The following is a 20,654-nucleotide window of genomic DNA, read 5'->3' as shown; positions in this document are numbered from 1 at the left end:
AAGGAACAGTTTATTTTCACTATTATTTCACCAACTAGAAGTTAGCCCAATGAGAGAATGTATAAGAGTAAATAATAACTATTCAGATCATAGGTTTCACTCTCTCCACTGTCAGTGTCAACTCCCTCCTACATTTGGAAGGGATCCCTAACCCCAACACAGATCTTTTTAAATGAAGGCCTATGATGTGGATCATTTTTGGGGTCTTTTTTTAATGTTTTTTTTATTTACATTTTTTTTTATAGAGGGACAGACAGTAGGCTGACAGGAAATGGGGGAGAGAGATGGGGGGGGGAGACATGCAGTAAAGGCCGTCGAGATCGGGAGTCGAGCCTGTGGCACACTGCCAGACTCGGGCTACCGGCCAAGGTGCCTGGACCGCTGAGCCACGGCCCAGACCCATTTTTGGGGTCTTTGACATGAAATGTATAGTTTGAGCCACTGACATAGAATTTCAGCCTAGGTCTTAATGGGTTAAGATGGGTGATTACATGTGGCTCTCTCCAGGTCTATTTCTGGTATCTGTTGTTTATAAATGGCTCATACTGTCTAGGACACCAACATTGTGATATGAACTAAATATTCTGTACTGATCTACCTATATTTGTTATTTTGGAATTTGAACTGCAGCCAGATGATGAATTTGCACTTTTCTATCAATGGGGCAACTTTTCACTCGTTCTGACTTCATGAGACCGCGTTTGAATAGATTAATGACGTACGCAACATTCACACTGTTCTTTAGATTTTGTTTTCATTGCCTGGTGACTGGTGTGTGATGATATAAACTTTTAATACTGGGAGAGAGAAGGGAGAACTTTGTTAGCCCCATAGGGGAAATGTCAGTCTCAACTTCACTTCATTCAGGTGTTGGGTGGTGGTCAGGTGGTTAATAATAATAATAATAATACTTTGGTCTATGCTCTTTTTGCTGTACTTAAATTGTCACTGTATATTTGCATATTGTGGTATGTACTATATAAGTGTCTTGCTCAGGGACACTTCGACATGTAGACTAGGACCAGGACTCTTTTTGTCATGTTTTTCCTATTATACTAGCTTGCGTGTGAATCCTCTTCCTAAAAATCATCGTACAATTTCCCCCCCCCCCCTTTCTTAGGGAAATAAAATGCGTTGTATTGGTCAATTCTGTATGAGTCACACTCACACCGCAGATATTCTTCTACTGTAAAATAGTGTATTTTCTTTGTTTGGATTAGCGATTATGATTTTTTTTAAATTAGCATCCCTACACCAACCCAATTTAATTTCATTCATATTAACGACAGCATAAATCAGATCTGCAATAAGTGATAGATAAGCTAATGATTTGACCAAACAGCTGGTAATTGCCTAGAGAAGCGGTTTAATCCTGAATCTACAAGGAAAAGGGGCAGTCATATCTTTCAAATCATAACATGGGATTCCTTCTCAGGTGAAAAATAGGAAGAAATTTAAACAAGATAACATGTTCTTCTAACAAACTAAAGTGGTTCATAAAATCCATATTTTGGTACATTTTTGGCAGAGGCTTTTGTTGGGAGTTCCTCTTCACTTTCACATGAACAGAATGTTATGTGTAAGTGTATAATATCGAAAAAGAAGGAGAGGTCGCACATATTTTTTTTTTGCATGACTACGATGCAACGATGTGTTTTCTTTCTTCCTTCTTTTTCTACTGTGTGAGAGCAATGCACCGACTAGTCAAATTCCTCTGTGAACATACTCTGGCCAATAAACAGATTCTCTGGCCAATAAACCGATTCTGATACTGAAAAGCTGGGAACCTACTGCATGCAGTAGAAGGCACTTTCACTTTCAGAAGTTCTGTAATTCCAATGGGTGAGGAAGTGTAATATGAGGCAGTCATTGTATTAGAACACTTGACTCCCTGTGTGAAAAACACTTTCAGTATAGCGTGCGTGCGTGTGTGTGTGTGGGGGGGGGGGGGGGTACAGCTGCAGACAATTCATCCACTAGTTAGAGGCAATCACATTCAATGTGTGTATTTTAAAGACATGGAACCACCTTCCTATTAGAATCTGCTGTCAAAAACAATTATGCTGCTTCAGTTCAATCTCAATAAAAGGTTTCAGGATGCGGCTATTAGATGAAGTGTCCGTTTATCCAGTTGTCAATCTGGGAACACATCTGCAAAACAAAGGGAAAACAGCGGCCTCTTTTCCTTTGAATTTGTCAACAGTCTGTCTCGAGAGACTAGCCAGTTGTTGAACAAGCTTCCATGTCTCGTTGGATTAATACCAACGTTAACTTGCAGTCTCACAGTTAAAGTTAAACTACATAAAGTGCCCCTCTGTGCACAGGTATCCACCAGGGCAGGTCAGGATGTGGCCTCCTGGTGGCGCTATAATAGGCCAAAGTGAAAAGGGTGCCATTTCATCTTACGCCTCGATTTGAGGCATTTTGTTCCAAAAATGTGTTTTGCAAAACCCACCTGTTGGTGGCGCTATAACAGGCCAATGTGAAAAGGGTGGGATATATTCCTCACCCAAGTAGGAAAGTCAGTGAAAGATTTCACGTAAATTGGACGCTGCTTACACACACACACACACACACACACACACACACACACGCACACGCACACGCACACACACACGGCCCGGTGGAGACAATTAACAGGAGGATTTTTCTGTACAGCAGAATAATGAAATTAAAAGCTTAAAATGTCTCTGTCCTCAGTATATATTCTTTCATACATGTTGGTCGGTTGGGAGTCTAATACTACCACTTAATAATTAATGTTATTATGACATTGTTTCTTCCACCATTCAAAGAAATAACCAAGCGTAGTGAGTAGAAACAAGAGTAATCATGAGTTATGACCAAAAATGCTTGCGATGACCGACTCTGCTAGAACCATTTTTGCACAGCATAGAAATATTGATTCATCTTATAAAACACAAGCAAAGTCGGACCTCCATGAATACACCTGCTCGCCAAAAATGCAAAGAAAAACACCCACACACTGAAGAGTACGCTTGTTACCATGCCATGCGGCTAAGTACAGTCACAAGAACAAAATATATGTTTTTCAATAAAACTGCTATAGGCTGCAAGTAAGAGACAGCATGAGAGATTATCTGCAACACATTTTGTATTTGATCCTACATGTACAGCAACCAACAACAGTCAAGAGAGTATACTAATCTAACAAAAACTATTAGAGATGCTTTTAAAGGAATGTGAATATGTGTATGTATGGCTTTTGATTAAACTCTACCTTCACCATAACCTACATAAGCAGTGCTCCTTGACTTTCCTCAACATTGATGTTATCTTTTCAAACTGACTCAAGCAAAGTTATACTGGAAGCTATAGCTTAATGCTGAACTCGGAACAGACAGAACTTTAACGGGACAGTTTCAAACGTCTCGTAACTTGCTTGGGCCATTTTGCCAACTGACTCTGTGAACCGTGAAATGCAATCCATGAGAGAGCAGTTTCATTTTCAGATAACAAGAGAACAGAAGGAGACTCACATTTGACCCCTGTCTGTGTATATCAAATCATGTTGCTTCATTTGGATATGACATAACAAGCATAAAGGGAAAAGACAGCAGCTAATTGGAGAGCAGAAACATGTTTCCTCAAGAGAAAAGGTAATTTGCAATATCGTTAGTCGAGTGCATCAATAATAATATTGTGATGATGATATTATTGGCAAAGAGAAACTGTTGGTCAAAGTAATGCTGTATAGACACATGATGCAGACTTGATTGTTGGAGTCTGAGGAGCCACAGTGTCCTTGTAATTGGGTGTCCCCAGCAAAATGTGTTAATAGAGCATCACAAAAAAATATATATTTTATACGCTGGCTATTAAAAAGTGCCACTTCGCGAGCACAAAGTGAATTTTAATCTCGAAAGTATTGGAATATTTTGAATAGTTTAGCATTTATTTCAAACAAATCAGCTCTTCTGGAAGTCTTTGGCACAAAAAGGAGTCCACAGCCAAATACATATCAGTTTAGGGGTCCGTGACATGAAAACATTTGAGAACCAATAGCCTATAAGCCACTAAGCCAGTGGTTCTCAACCTGCAGGTCGAGGTCCGTCTAGTGGGACGTCAGAAAAGCCCCCCCAATTATAAACTATAACGAAATAAATAAACAAACATGCTCTAAAAATGCTCCGCTGCTGTGTTAAAGGAGTAAGTAGTTCACCCAAAAAAAAAATACTTAATTTCGATCAATTATACACCCTGAAGCCTTGAATTGGACTGGGACAAAAACTAAGAATTCTCCATGAAATGAAGGCGTCATGGGGTGTGTGTAATTGATAGAAAATAAGTCGTTTTGGGGGTGAACTAATCCTTTAAGTGGTCAGATGGCCTATAAGTAAAGTAAAATCCTAATTGTTCACTCATCTTAAACTGTTCATCATTTTTGCTAGGGACCCCCTGGAACCCCTGCCCCTCCATGGACCCCTGGGGGTCCCTGGACCCAACTTTGAGAACCAGTCACAACTCTCAGAGTTAAATTAACACTCAATATTTTGCTGTGCTATGCATTAAAGGTATAAGGGTACTAAGCAGTAATAAGTATAGGCCTAATATAGCTCAGGAGTCTGTCTAGGAGCAAGGGCAAAAAGTTGTCCATTCAAGAGAGTATAGGAAAATACTTGGCTGGAAGCCATCTCTAAGCAAATATATTATACTGTTAGGCTACTTACAGTAAAAAAGAAAAAGAAAAAAAAGTTTCAATTAGGAGGACTATATGGATGTCATGTCCATATAGCAGCACCAGCATAAGTCACAAAGCAGCACCAGCATAAGTCTATTGTAAAATAATTTCTAAAACGATTTTGTGGCGCACATTAGACGGTATCGTACCGTATCCAATTTAGAAGCAATTGATGGCCATTCTTTTTGCATTCAATAGCAGCTCGTTGAGTACTTAATTGAGTTTAATCTGTAGGCTATTAGAAGTCAGATGGGGCTCGGTTGCGGATGTGGCAACATACAGTATATGGCAGTCAGAGGCTATACACTTTAAGAACTGTTGTATTGTCTAAAAACGGATTCAAACCAAGGGCATAGTGTAAGCTGTTCTTCATTCTAGTTGTCACGAGAAAGGGGCAAAACGGAGAAACCCTTGGGAATCTGCTCTTGCGCTGTGTGCAGCTTAGATAGGGCGTATCACGAAGTCCGCTTTCCTTGGGCAAATCATCAGTTCAATACTACACCACCACCACCAATTATAAACAGATCCGCATCCGCTAACTAATAGCACACGATCAACATGGATGCACTTCAGTGAACACCGACGAGTATTGAACAGTGATTACATGACAAAATAAACACCTTCGATCAGAAGCTCCTGCATCTCAGAGTCAGAGTTGGCCATCGTGCTGGACAGACAGGGTTATTTGACAGCATGCGGTGGTATAGAGCGGCTGTTAGTCCATGATATCATAAGTAAAAAGCTCACCGGGACGATGATCTACAGTAGGCTACAACAGCGACCAGTCCAACCTCAACATGCTTGATCGAACGGGAGGTTTGGCCGTATACAGTCAATAATAATATTATTACGAGCTCACACGGGCTAGTTGTTCAAATGTAGGCTACTGTATGTACACCCCCGATCCTCTCTAATCTGCAATGGTGACTGGAATTACAGCCGTTGGGTTTGAAGATTCATTACCTTGTTGTGTCCCGTTCTCGGTTTAGAAGAAGACTAAAATCCCGTCCTGATCGCCAGTCCACTGTATACGTTCGGACTGTACGTCGAACTGAGAGACGATCCGCGGACCTAAACAGCCTCCTACCACACAGACATGGCAAAACGGTGAAACGGTGACCTACTTCCGAAGTGGCAGCATGCTGGAGATAATATTCATGCGCTGCATTCGCGATATTGCCGTTGCACCGGGACATCAAGAGAAGAGCAGCGGTGCACACTGCACAGGCAAGATAATATTACCGCCCGGTGGAAAAATGATCAAACTTCGCCGATCTAACAACAACACGACTCCATAAAGGTCAGGACTCAGGAGTTATATGGATGGACTGCACAAGACAATCACCATAGCATATGTGATCCTGCAGCTGCAGTGCACTTTGAAGAAACTTAAAATTCTCCCCCGAAATATATCAGACACAGCTGAAATAAGACAAGTAGGCTAGGATAGCCTACTAACCAATGGATGGTCTATGACATCAGTCTAAAAAAACAACATTTATAGTCAAAACAAACAACGTCGAGGACCATGCTGTCAAAACAGTTTGACAGCCATTATGTTGTAAAGTTGCCATCCAGTCAAAAATCAAGCTTAATTGGGATGGATGCTAATTAGCCTCATCAATATCAACTTTACAGTGTGTAATTAACAGCTGTAAACGAGCTGAGTGTGTAACTTAATGAGGCGTGAGTGCTGTGGAGGCAGGGAGGGCAGACTGCTGAGATATGACCTATACACTGCACTACACAGCATATACGCAAGAATACACTACAAAACAATGAACTCAGACAATGCAATGCACTACGCCAGCCAAGCGCACTCTGAACATTGTCTTCCTTAAAATCAGCATGAAAGTCCTGCTTGAAGTTAAGTTTCACCTTGAAATAACCTTCATGATGATCTTCAGGGGGGTTTATGAACGGTCTACACAGACTACACAGTGAAATCCTCAGTTTTACTAACACACAGTACAGGGCAGGGGTTCACAGTCTACCACTGTTGACTGATGGGATGCAAACACTTTTTGTTCTCCATCTGACAGTGCCAAAGTCACAATTAAATGAATCAACCCAGTGAAACATATTGTTTTTTTTCTGCATGCAAGACTATTTTCTATTATTAGTCTGCAATCAACAAGACTTGGGTGGTGGTAACTGGAATGCCCGACTTAAAACATGGTTACCCTCTTTTTGTTCTACCTTTACTGAGAATAGGGTTAGAAATATGGGTATGGTTAGGCAAAGTTTTATTGGGGTTAAGTTAAGTAGGAAGGAATAGGGTTAGGTTTTGGCACCGTTTTACTGAGGTTAAGGTTAGGAATAAGGTTAGGTGTAACCGTTGAAGCTTACTTAGGTTTGTTTAAGAATACTATACCAGGCTGATTTTGTTTTGAGGTGAGTGTTCTAGTATTAGTGGTGGTGTGCGAGGTGGGGGGGATTGAATGGCTGTGGTATTTCAACCGGATGTCAAAAGAGAGAGTGAATAAAAAAATTGCAATAGCTATAATGAAAAGGAAAGGTGACAAAATCAAATAAACAGATCTTGCCCTATCTCCGTAACTCATTAAGAACTTGGGAAAATCGTGACACACAACACACTCATATACTGTTAGCTAAATCCTAAAAGGACACAGATGCTTTCCCAGTCTTATTGGGCTAATGAGTACAGGATTACCCATGGGTAGTGGGTACCAAGACATAAATTGTGCATTCTTCCTAATTCAGATATTTTACTGATAGCCTGCAAACCTAATAATAATAATAATAAAGCTTTATTTATATAGCACCTTTTAAGACAGCGTCACAAAGTGCTTCACAAAAGAAACAATAATAGTAAAACATCACACAAAACATGACATTTTAAAACAATGTGAAAGAGTAATTAAAATACGAGCAAACAAACAATTAGGTAGACAGTAGTAAGAAGCTTAAGGCAGAGGAACAATCAGCAAACACAATCAAGACAAACCTAAAACTTGTCCTTTACCGATCTACTAACATGCACAAGTCGACTGAATTGACATTAATCTTTCAGGTCTTCTTTAAATAGATTGCCATATTTGAAACCCTGAGAAGACAGAATGGTAGCGTGCTAACGTAAGTATAAAAACACTGAGCGCAGCCAGCATTACCCACTCTGCACTTTTCCAAATGAAACCAGGTGACTGATTAAGCATCGATATCTCATACATTGTTCTTACAACTTACTTTATAGTAAATCCAATAATCACAAAGTAGAGGAAATGTACAGTATGTAGATGAAGATGTGTGTACAAGTCAATATTAGTAAAATGTTACCAATATTTCCAATCCAACAATGTAATCTTTAAATGGTGTAACAGTAATTCTGGTGCATTTATCTCTCTCTATTTTATTTCTAATCTATTCTTTATTTCCCTTTCTTATGCCTTATGAAAGCTCACCTTTGTGGATTAACCCATTTTGGGCTTTAGCTATTGAAAAATAGCAGATCTACAAGCTCATGTAGCGCGCCACCGAGTCAGAGTGGCGCACTACGAGCTTATAAAGACAGCTTTTTGAAAAATCAAAGAACGACTGACATAGAAACATGGCTTTTTCAGAAAACTGTCAGGATGTAGAAGACATTAATAGAATCTGATCTCAGGTCAAAATGGGTTAAATGTGCTACATACTGACTAGACCTACAAACATTTTAAAAACAAAACATGAGCCCAAGGCTGCATACCAGAGTAAGTGTTGGTCGTGACTCATGGATATGGACAAATCAGTGTTGGCAGAACACTGAACAAGATAGAAAAACATTTTCTATCCTTAAGTTGAGAATGTAGCCTACATGTAAAGATGACAGTTCAGAATCTCAGATCAGATAGGAAACAGGACAGGAAGTGCAATTAGGTGCTCTGGCTGCACCTCTTCAAACAGAGAGGGCAGAAATGCTGGGGATCACAGATGGAGAGAGAGAGAGAGAGAGAGAGAGAGAGAGAGAGGGCGGGGGCAGAGAGAGAGAGAGCAGTGGGAGATGGTTGAATTCAAAGACAGAGTGAGAGAACAGCAGAAGAAGGAAAGTGACGAAGGAATCCAACACATCTCACAGTGTATAGAGAAAAAGTCAAGCTTCGCAGAAATCAGGGCGCGAGGCAATTTTTCACTTTCAGTCCTCTCGTTTCTTTGCCTGACTGACAGCCGCTCTGAAATACAGATGTTGGCCAGGAAGATTCAGAGTGACAAATAGAGATAGCACGGGGAGAGAGAGAAAGACAGCGAGAGAGAGAGAGAGAGAGAGAGACAGATTTACTGCAAGACAGAGAGAGATTGTCATCATCATGTGGAACAATGACCCTCTAACGGAGGAGGCCTGTCGCTGTATTTCCAACACGGCTGAAGAAGGCTGAAGGAGGAGGAGGAGGTGCCATCCTGCCTGCCCTTCTGCCAGCACCTCAGTCAGACTTTCAGCATCTGCCAGAGTGAAGGACGGTCGGTGCCATGTGCTGTTCAGCAGAGAGTCTGATGTTTGGCTGTCACACTGAGGCCCTCTATTCTGCCCTGTGTCACTTTATAAACGGGATTTAGGCCCCACTACCAACAGACAACAAACTCTAACAGCACACACACACACACACACGCGCGCATACATACACAGACCCTCTTTCTCTCTCACTCTCTGTAACACGCACTGGCGTACGCGCGCAAACACACACACACAAACACACACACACACACACACACACACACACACACACACACACACACACGTATCAGTGTGCGATAACTGAATGAGGCTCTAACCTTCACAGCTGCGGGTCTGTGGACAGCTGACTCCGTTCTCTGGGTCTCTGTTCTCCCTCTGTCTCTTTACTCACTTCCAACCATGTCTACCTCCTCTCCTCTGCTATGCTTCCACAAAACAGACCTGTAATTTTCACAGCTGTGTCTTTGGCCTTGTGCCATGGCGGGAGAGAGAGAGAGAGAAAGAGAGAGCGTGAGAGAGAGAGAGAGAGAGAGAGGAAGGGGGCTGGGTAATGGATTTTTAGAAGACTGCACTAACAGAACCCTGCTAATCCCTGGGCCCATTGGGATTCACTGGTCACACCAACTAGTGAAATATTCAGACAAGTGAAACAGATTGAAATACCAGCCCAAGCCAGGCGCATTCAGCATGAAATATACATGTATTGTAGACACACAATGCCAAAACGTCCTATAACTTGTCACAAGCACATCACAGAGAAGATTCAGTTATCCATCATTCCTACTAGTATAACTAGTAAGTTACTTCCAGCAACTTTGTATGCCTGATATTCTACTGTTTGCATAAGGCTGTATGAAGTATCCTTTAGTTACTTTTCAGTCCTCTACCCCAAAATAATGCTGCCATTGACTCACGACCCCAACCTAACCCCAGAGGTAATTCTATGCACATAAATGTGCACTTGGTGCACACATATATAATGTATTATTAAGCCTAGGGCTATTCAACACATGTATGACACAAACAAAAATAACACATAACAAAAATATTTACGGTTAGTAATTGATTTACTATATTAACACGACTTTTGCGGGGAAATTTTTCAGAATAAAGGCGCTAGAGTGCCAAGCAGATGGGCAGATTTTACTATGAAAAGTCCCGCCTTCCATTGCCCCCCAAAACCCGGGAGGTATAATGTTCCATTACTACCTCACGCTAATAAGTCTGATCTTTCTATAGACTAATTCAGAAACGGGTCTCATGGTCGCAGCTTACGTATTTCCTGTAGGCAGAGACGACATAGCTGCGGGGTAAACCTGCACCTTTTCTACGACAGTGAACTGTGTAGAGTGATTGATGTTAGTCTGCCTCAAACGTTATTCTTTTACCTGCTTTTTACTAACACTAACATTACAAAGATGCCCAGAACATCGGGATGAACCTGTGTAGTTTATGACCGCTCCAACAGTAGTGGCAACATTCCAAAAACAAAAAAAACGGAATGTCAAAATATCCACCGCGGTGGCCGAGACCAGAGCAATAGAGTAATGGTTGAGACGAAGCAGTGAAAGGTCCTGAAAGATACATAACGTCAGTCTTACCCAATACCCAATCTTTCTGTTTTAGGAACACAAGGCTGCTGTACTTTATACCTCATACTTTAAATGCTTAGTATGAGGTATAAAGTACAGCAGCCTTGTGTTCATAAAACACAAGGCTGTGGGTAGGCCCTAAAATTATGGTCGCAGGAATAATTTGGGGTACTTTTGATTCCGGCCTGTCTGATGACTACAAATCATTGACTACAACATGACGTAAATTACCATCCACTCCCGACCGGATCATAAACCCGAATGATACCCAGGCTATGATAATATCTCATCAATTATAAGCTGGCAAACATATAGGAAAAGAGAATTGATCAACACAAATTCATGACTGGAATTGGATAGTTGGTATTTCAACAGTCACTTCGATGTAGGCAATGGTTCACAAGCACTTATTCCTCTCAAAAGTTTTGGGGACAAAGAAAGGTTGGCTGCGTTAAATTGATGTCTTGTTATGTTATATTAGTCAGATGATACTGTTGATTGTTGTTCTGTGCCATATCTTCCAGGGACAATTACCCACTGTGAATGTGTTCTAAATACGTTAAAATAAGAAATAACCAGTAAGACGCCCTGAGGGCGAGAAGTGACCTCGAGGTTGTGTGCACGCATCCACCTGGGTGACAGCAGACTGCTGCAGTGCTGGGCGAGCGCTGGCGCTTTGGCATGGGGGGTCAGATCAACATATGGAATGAATTCTGTACTGGCCATATATGGATCGTGTACAGGGTTTGATGAGGTCAGATCAACATATGGAATGTCAGGACATGTCAGCTCCATATATATAGAGATCTAAGGGTGGCAGCGGGGGCAGGGTCTTAAGTGTACAGGGTTTGATGAGGTCTGGCCATATATGAAGTGTGTCTTGAGTGTACAGGGTTTGATGAATTGAATGGACAGGCATCAGTCAAAAGGGAGACATCGAAGAGGAAGGACAGATGGGGCAGGATCAACATAAGGAATGTCAGAACTGGTCAGCTCCATATATGGAGATCTGATGATCCAGTCTTCTCCAATCTGTATGGCTATCCAGGGTTTTGGGTCGTGATCTTTATACTGTATATGGAAATGGCCATAATAAATAAATGGCGTGACGTGTCACGAGGCATGAGGGACTGACGGCCATATATGGTTTTGTGACGTGTCACGAGGCATGAGGGACTGACGGCCATATATGGTGGCGTGACTGACGGAACGACGGACAGGTTTTCATAATAATCTCCGACCTATGGTCGCAATAAGTAGATAATAAGCAATGTTATTAATAAGCAATACTAGCCTCTGTTGCTGGTATACAATATGGACTTCTTCTGGAACATTTTTGCCAAGACTAAAATGCCCATGGTGTCTGTCTATTGCCTGTTTGACTGAACATGGGCGTATATAGTTAGGATGATAGAGTCCACTTTGTGGTTTGCACGGATTAACATTGACGCTTGAATGGTAATCCTTTGTGGTGAAAGTTGTATCTATGCTTATTTTTGTGGCTGCAAATCTAAATTGATCTTGACTTTTTTTTTACTTGAATTTCCAGGGCAATTGGTACGTACTATGAGAGCTTAGATGGAGCTTGTTCTGAGGTAAGCAGATAACAAAGATATACTAAAACAGAAAGATACAAAGTCATTTTTAAGTCATACAAATTGCATTCCATTTGATTATATTCCAATGATTTGTATTAACAGCCTCAGCCCTCTTTCGTCTAAACTTTAACATATCTATCCAATCACTATCCAACCACATGTTGCCTAAATAGATGGGTAGCCTACCCCCACCCCGTCTTTATTACAGCAGTGAATGATAAAGACAGCTGAGATATCTACTGTATGTGTCTCATACTTTAGACACACAACAGGGCACTTCTACAGATATACTGGGATTTTTATGTCCTGGATTTATGTCTAGCTTTATGCTGGTGGTGTGCCGCTATGCTCCATGACATCAACCTCATAGGCTAGGCGTATCATGTTGTGATACTGGTCAGGCTCCTACTTGGCCTCACCCCCCGAACCCACCTCACTCCTGTCCACTTTGACAGGCTGGAATGGCTTAGGGTCGACGACAGAGTACAGCATCTTGCAATGGGTCTGTCTGGTCCACAAGATTCGATACACCACCAAGAGACCCATGAACCTGTCTAGATACTTCCTTAATGTTAAAGAAGTCCACACCCACAACACCAGAGGGAGTGCAACGAACCATGTACAACCCAGATTCGGCACAAACAAGGGACCAAATTATTTTCGCTCCTATGCCACCAAAATGTGGAACGCGCTACCAACAGTCATTAAGACATGTGAATCCCTTGACTCCTTCAAAACCTCTCTCAAAGAGCACCTATGGACGGCTGCAATTCGAAACTGGCCCCTGTAAAATCTGAATCCCCCCCACCGCCCCCCTTTTTTCCCCTCACTGTATATGTTTCTTTTCCCTTTTTACCTCCTTTATGATGAAATCCTGTTCTGTTCTTTGACTATATAGAAGTGTCTATTTGTACGTCTCTAAATGTTTTGATGAATTGAACATGGTGGACCCTCTTGTAAACAAGAGTAATGCTTAAGTGGGTCGTCCACTCACAGTTAACAGTCTTTGTATTGAGTTTGTGCTTGAAATGTACTGTAATTCTGCAAATTCTGCAATAATTCTGTTAATAAGATTTCAATCAAAAATCAATCAATGTTGCTGAGAAGAGAGAATAGCAGACATAATGTAGCCAATAGCTACAGACCCTTTTCATTGCAGACTTGTTGACATGCCATTATCTGGTGTGTGTCTCATTTAGGCGGTTCTATACAGAATGTCATTGAAATTAAATCATGAAGATAACTGAGCAGGAGATGTCCATGCTATACTGTAGTATACACCGTGATGCAAAGATGCAATGCAATACAATTTTTAAACTTCAGCTACAATCAGCCAATAAAATCATCACAAATGTGGTACACACAGACACACAAAGCTGGGCATAGGAGGGCCTCCAGAATTGCTGTGAAAACAAGGTAAATTTGAAATTTCCCAAAACTATTAAGCAGCTGCCAGCCTGGATCTACTGGCATTTAGTTATTGTTGCTGTATTGTTTAATGGTTTGAGGCTGTTTTTTTTCTTCAAAAAGAACATACATTATTCAACCGAAGCCAGCATTTTGGCCAAGAGGAATTTTATACTACTGTAATAGGCTACACACAAGGCCTAGATTTAATCTAGCATGCAAGCCTATACATTCAGTCTATCATGCAACAGCAATATTGCCATTAACCATCTTGTGATGCAACCATATCCCACGGTATATTTTAGCTACGCACAAGTGACTGCCACAACTTCTTTTTCTGTGACCACTGTACCACATCAGACTGGAATAAATAGTAGCCAATACTAGCCTACTACTCATACGATTTGAACAAAGACTTGCACAAACTTTAAATCTGCTTCAGGTGGTGACCAGTATAGGTGATACCGTGTAGGCGATACTGTACCATTGATCTTTTATTCCAGCTGGTTGGGCCACTTGGGTGTCAGCGCTGACTGGATATAGTCAGTCAGTCCACACTCTTTATTGATTGTAAAAATTAGTTGATGGCTGTTTCTCTCCCCAGTGACCGTGAACTGTAGACCTGTGCTGACAACCATGTCCATAGACAACTGACCCAGTCGCGTACAAACGACAAATGACTTTTACACAGCTGAGAGAGAGAGAGAGAGAGAGAGAGAGAGAGAGAGAGAGAGAGAGAGAGAGAGAGATGGGTCAGGTGTATCGTTCTCGCAAGTGAAGGAAAACAGTGGGCGACTCGCCACCACTCACTCACTCACTCACTCAGTTGAGTTGCGTTGATCTGTCCCGATCCACTAGAACGAAGCCTTTCTCGAAACTGCGCGATTAGTCCCAGCGTAAAGATGCCAGTCGTTTGCAATATAAACTACATATTTGTGTGTTGTTAACATACATAAACTCAGGTGTAAATCGCCTTCATTCGCGCTTTTGTAAACTGCGACTCACTTCAGCGTGTTTTTACATAACAGCATCATCCGCTTTTATGTTGACGCATCATGTTGCGAAAACATGGAGTTTCTTAAAGGGCCACGGACTCACCCTCCACATGTCAAACTGTACAGTCCCACCCGGATGGCCTAATTAATTGACACATGGTCGTGCATGACTTGTAATGTCTTGCATGTTCTTTACATAGCTAAATTAACAGCTACATGATCTGCTTGAGAAAATTGTCCATTTAGTGTCCTCCTGTACGTCCAACAAGTAGCCTGCAAATTAATTAATACTTGAGGGGGGACTTTGTTAAATGGGTCTGTGGCCCCTTTTTCACTGGTTGTTCTGTTTGGTTGGGAACTGGATATCAGTTCATAACCAGTTTTTAGTTCATGAGCCAGAGCTCCAAAATTGGAATGTTAATTATGAATTGAGTGTGCAAAACCATACCTATATTAAATTGTTATCACCATGAAACGTCAGTTGATTACTTACACAAAGACAATGATTTATTGTTTTCCCAAATCTTAAATTTTTAAATACCGGTATGCAAATTAGGCATTATAGCCTATAGGAAAATATGCAACAAAGAATATATATGAAAAAGCTACTACTGTGGAAGGGTTATCATATATTAATTTAATATAGGTATGGTTTTGCCCACTCAATTCAAAATTAACGTTCCAATTTTGGAGGTCTGGCTCAGGAACTAAAAACTGGTTCTGAACTGATACCCAGTTCCCAACTGGTGGAAAGGGGGTCTGTATGTAGTCATTGTACTGTAGTTATTTGGCGTTTTCTTTCCTCACTATTCTCCTTAAGTGATTCCCAAATAGGATACACATAAATCCAAGAGCCAAGTGCTGAAATAACACATAATGTTTGCATATATTAACATTTAGCTGACTGTGGATAATAGTAGGAGCAGAGGCAGTTGCTGTCATATAAAGATAGCATGTGGGCCACCTGCTATGGGGCTTTCACGACAGGCAGGCACTGGCAGAAGTGGGTTTGTTGGTTGGTTTTAGAACATTGGACTCGAAATATTTGTGTTAATTCTAGCTTGAGTTAGAGTTAGACACACAAGGCGGGGAAGAGAAGAGTCCCTTTTCAGAAGGTTACTGTATAGCCTATATCTTCCTTCACCAGGCCATTCTGTCTGGCTGGCTCAGGGCTGGCTTCTTTAGTAGCCTGCTAGTCTTTCCTGATTTTTGAGTGGTGCAGAGCTATAAGTGTGTCCCTGTGGCTGGGTACCTGGTTCCCTGTGTCCCTGGCTGGGTACCTGGTTCCCTGTGTCCCTGGCTGGGTACCTGGTTCCCTGTGTCCCTTATTACTCAACACGTCTTTGCATCGTTTCATCTTCACATAACCCCTCCAATGCATGGCTTCTGAAGATTACGTCATATGGCATGTTTGTTTAGAGTATTATTCTACGTTCACAGTCGAGCAGATATAATACAGTCTACCATAATTTTCAATGGAAGCCTGGTGAGTGGAGCGACATTATGATACAAAGATACATCTGACATTTGTGGCTCCTGCAAGAGCTACAACAGCTACAAAGCAACATTATGACGTAAATCGTTTGCCAGTTAAGTCTATGGACTTTGTGGTTATTAGCCTACAATGTTTGTTTAGAGCACTTAGGTCAATCGTTTGCCAGCCAAGTCTATGGACTTTAATGTTTGTATAGGGCACTAAATGGCAATGTAAGGCGTGTCAGTCAGGCCTAGTATGTACACCATGGGCTTCAATATAATACTGTCTATATAGAAGTTAGCTCACAATCACAAACTTCTGTGCATACTCCCTTTTCAGGAGCTGCAAGTGGCTTTGCTGTGGGAGCATTCAAGTTCAACGCACTTCTACTAATGTAGCTCCCCTCTGAGTCCCCTTCCTTCCCAGCTGTCTCGGTCCCTTAGACTAAACTTGGGTGCGGGATTTAAGACTCAGTCTCTGTCCCCTCCGAGTTACAACTGCCTAGACTTGTTAGATCTCTATATAACTCTGTCTGATTCCTGTTCCTTTACATACAGTACATGCATACATACATACATACATACCCACATACCCACATACCCATACATGCCATAGTTACGTCATCAGCCAATCCCTGATTGGCCGAGCAAGCGACGCCACCAACCATACACAATCCCTGATTGGCCGAGCGCCGCCACCGACATACGCAGCCGATTACAGTATACTTGCACGCTCTGCTCGCACAAGTAATGACCAAACGACAAACGTACCATATAGTTACGTCATCAGCCAAATACACAATCCCTGATTGTTGGTATCAGCCAAGAACACAGGAGTCTATCTCATCAAAATGTGCTAGACCCCTGGGAGATGGATTGCTGCCACACCATATACCATCATACTGTATATAGTATGTACCTGTGTCTGTCTGTGCGTGCACAAACAGGCAGACAGGCAACAGACAGGCAAAAGGCTGTTAATTATTCATATGCCTGGTTGCCTGGTGGAAAAGATGTCCAGGAGCCTGTTGGTCCGATCCTTGAGGCTGCGGTACGGTACCACTTGCCAGACGGCAGCAACTAAAACAATCCATGGGTGTGATAATCCTATACGGCTTTACTGACACGATGACTGGTGTACTGTACATATCCTGGATTGAGGCGAGCTCAGATCCACTGACTCTGGGCTTATTGCATGGCCCTCTGCAGTGCTTTGCGGTTGAGGGCAGGGCCGTTCCCATGCATCCAGTCAGGATGCTCTGGTGGTGCCTCTGCAGTATAGGATCATGGGCCCCATGCTGAACCGTTTGAGCCGCCTGAGGGTAGGGGAGGTGCTGTGCCTTTTTCACCACGTGGCTCTCACTTCAGAACATTACGGATGTATATGACCTTTGTAACACCTTTCTGAGGGCTAGAGCACATTTTCTGTTTCAGAACCGTTTGAAGTGATAGCTGTTATTTGCTGGGGGCAAATGTAAAACGTTTAGTCAGTATAATGCATTGTCACGGACAACATCAGTTGTGCAGTTTCTAGCTGCAGCCCGTAGGAGACAGTTTTTCCGTGTTTGAGTTCACATAATCGCATTATCACATATTAACATAATCACACGTGTTCAAATGTTGTTACTCACTTCTCATGTCCCCTGTATCACTGATGTTACATCAAATCAAAATGTGAGAGAGAACACATTGAACAAGTTCAATGTTGTATAGTCATATGATTTACCCTTAAATTCACCCTAAAACATAATTCAATTTATTTAATTTGAATAACTGTCAATCGTTCATTTGTGACCAACAAAACTGCATTGCAAAGCTAGAAATTACTTATATCCCAATAATTGTCTTTGTGGAACAGTACAAGCTCAGAACATGTTACAATGTGTGACACATTGTGAGCTTGTAGATCTGCTATTTCCGTAAATTCTTGACGTTGTTTTTGTGGCTTTTGTGCCTTTATTGAAAGTCACAGTGAAGACGGACAGGAAAGAGGGAGAGAGAAGGGGAGAGACATGCAGCAAAGGTCGTCATGAACGGGACTCGAACACGTGACACGCTGTCAGGCCAGAGCCTATATGTGGCATGCGCCTGGACCACTAGGCCAGCGGGCATTTTTTACTTTTTTTTTTGTGGAAATTGTTTGACATTCTTCGTCTATAATGAATGCCCACACTTTGACAGCTTTGACAGTGAATATGATCAGTACAGAAATGTATTTGTAAAAAATAAAATATCATACTGTCCTACAAGGTCAGTCTTGCACAGACCAGAGCACCAGAACAATCTGTCTTAAATGTCTTATCTCTCGTATTGGATTCTTCCTTGAATATTATTCATTTACTGATTCTTCTAACACGGTATTTAATCTAAGGTGTAAAGTCATGGTTCCTATTGGGACCACGACATTAAGGGGGGGGGGGGGGGGGGGTGATGCCCCACACACATAATGAGTAGTGGATGTGCTTGCCTATTGCCTAACTTTCATCCTGTAGGTGAGCCTGGGTAGGGCATTGGCCTGATGGCTGATGGGAGAGCACCTGGGCCCGGTGTCTCCCAGAGGCTATAACTACACCACTCATGCCAGTTGAGAGAGAGATCCAGAGGAGGCAGCTAGACCTGCTGCCTCCACTCCCTGCATTAGCCTCCATGCCTCCGTTCCTTTATGTTTGATTGTTCTTTCCATCCACACATGCACCACACCATGTATCACACATCCATACACTACACCTACACCACTGACTCACTGACTACACACTCCACACCATTCGTTATGTTAAGTACTGCAGTTCTTTTTAGTTCCTTGTATAGGCCTATTATTTAATAAACCATATATTGTTCACCTTTCGCACGTCTCCTGCTCCGAATGTTTGTCATGGCAAGAGCCAGCCATGACAAAGGGTATTTGTCTGTACTGAGTGGCATCTTCACCACAGCTGAAGATCAACGGGTAACAAAACAAGGCAGTGGTTTTCAAACTGTGGTTTGGCACTTAGGACCCATAAATGGATGATAGCAGGGCGGGATGTTGGGTCAACAAAATGTGGTGGGTCCTGCAGCTCCTGGTCCACAAGTACATGATCCACAGGTGGGTTACAGCATGGATATGTTTGGCCATCCCTGGGGTATGGGAACCTCCTTGCAACCCTTTTCCTTTACTACACATAATTCATCCCCTGGAAAGTGGTTTGTCACAATATGACACACCAAGGGAAATATTGAGCCGGATCAAAGTCCAACCAAACAACCATCCTGACATCAATCTGTCTGAGTTAGAACAGCCATGAGAGCTGAATGTGGAGTAGAGGATTTGTGGCAATGAGCTGCTGATCCATCATCTAGGCAGGTGACTGTAGCTATAAGTCCTGTCTGTGCAACGCTGATGGACAGAGAACATTCACTCTCACAAATCACAGAGAGAGGGATGAGAGAGGTGTCATATTGAAAAAGTGAACTGGAGTCAGATAGAGAAGGATGGAGAATGATAATTCCTATTCCTGAGAGATTACTGATGGATACTCATACAAGATATAGTTATTAATCACGTCACAAACGTGATAAAATTGGCATTTGATTAAACTCGGACAGCCATTTATTGAAACAAATGTATCCATTATGAAAATACCATGGATAATGAATACATCTTTCATTTGACTATCAGATCTTATACCTTTCTTACCATTGAGGAAACAATTTGCCTATGTGTGACTGTATGATAAAATTTAAACAAAGCAATACTGCCTCATCAAAGTTGGTATTGTGACTTTATATATTGGCAATTACTTGCATGAGAGGAGGAGAGGTGATGGAGCTCAGCTCCTTTAGCAGAGTTTGAGGGCCTAATGGAGTTAAGGTTTTGTCCCAAGCGCTTTTTACTACTTTTCGGTTCAATATTTTTGAATCAACACACAAAATTTAAGTTGGGTGGTTTCCTCCCGCCTTATGCTATAGTAATGCACTTAACCCCTAATTCACTATGAAAAACAAGTCCCTGGTTCAGAACTTGTAGGTACAGTGAGCACAACTAACATCTTTAGATGCAAGGTGTGTGAATTTATAACCTGGGTATGCTAGTTCACTATTAAAATAAAGTAGCTACAAGTTTAATGATTATCTGGGCCTGTATTATGGTGGCAGTTCTGTGTACACATGGTATACAGTAGGTACTTTGTATTGTCTGTTGAACCAAAGTAACATTATACGAAGTAAAGTTTTTCTGTGTTCAGTTAACAGTCTATGCCACCTGTATGATAGTATCATATCACATTTGTATGACAGTTACTGGTGAATGTTTTAGTATCGGATAAAAACAAGTATTTAAATAGACAAAGAAATCAGAGGTAATGATGTCTTAATTAAACGTAAGTAAACTTAAATACAGTCCAGCAGTAATTACAGTATGCCCACTGCAAAACCGTGAATTATGGATGCTAAATT

The 20,654-nt window shown here is 41.7% G+C and overlaps 1 protein-coding gene across 3 annotated transcripts in view; it reads right to left on the bottom strand.

The window, feature by feature from the left end:
* The window catches only part of bahd1 (bromo adjacent homology domain containing 1), a 28,528-nt gene extending 13,786 nt beyond the window's left edge, over nucleotides 1-14,742 (bottom strand). Inside the window, exon 1 of one of the 3 annotated variants that reach the window (XM_080784080.1) lies at nucleotides 14,572-14,742. The gene's annotated coding sequence lies outside the window, so the exon portion shown is untranslated. Of the gene's footprint in view, nucleotides 1-5,665; nucleotides 5,772-14,233; nucleotides 14,345-14,571 lie in introns of those variants that run through there. The other 2 variants (XM_080784082.1, XM_080784081.1) reach the window with 2 other exon arrangements.
* Between the last annotated feature and the right edge of the window lie 5,912 nt (nucleotides 14,743-20,654).

The sequence above is a fragment of the Protomyctophum bolini genome, assembly GCF_963924005.1.
Source record: "Protomyctophum bolini genome assembly, chromosome: 15".
Taxonomy (NCBI): Eukaryota; Metazoa; Chordata; class Actinopteri; order Myctophiformes; family Myctophidae; genus Protomyctophum; species Protomyctophum bolini.
Note: the sequence above shows the minus strand (reverse complement) of the source record. Positions and strands in the feature narration are given on the sequence as shown.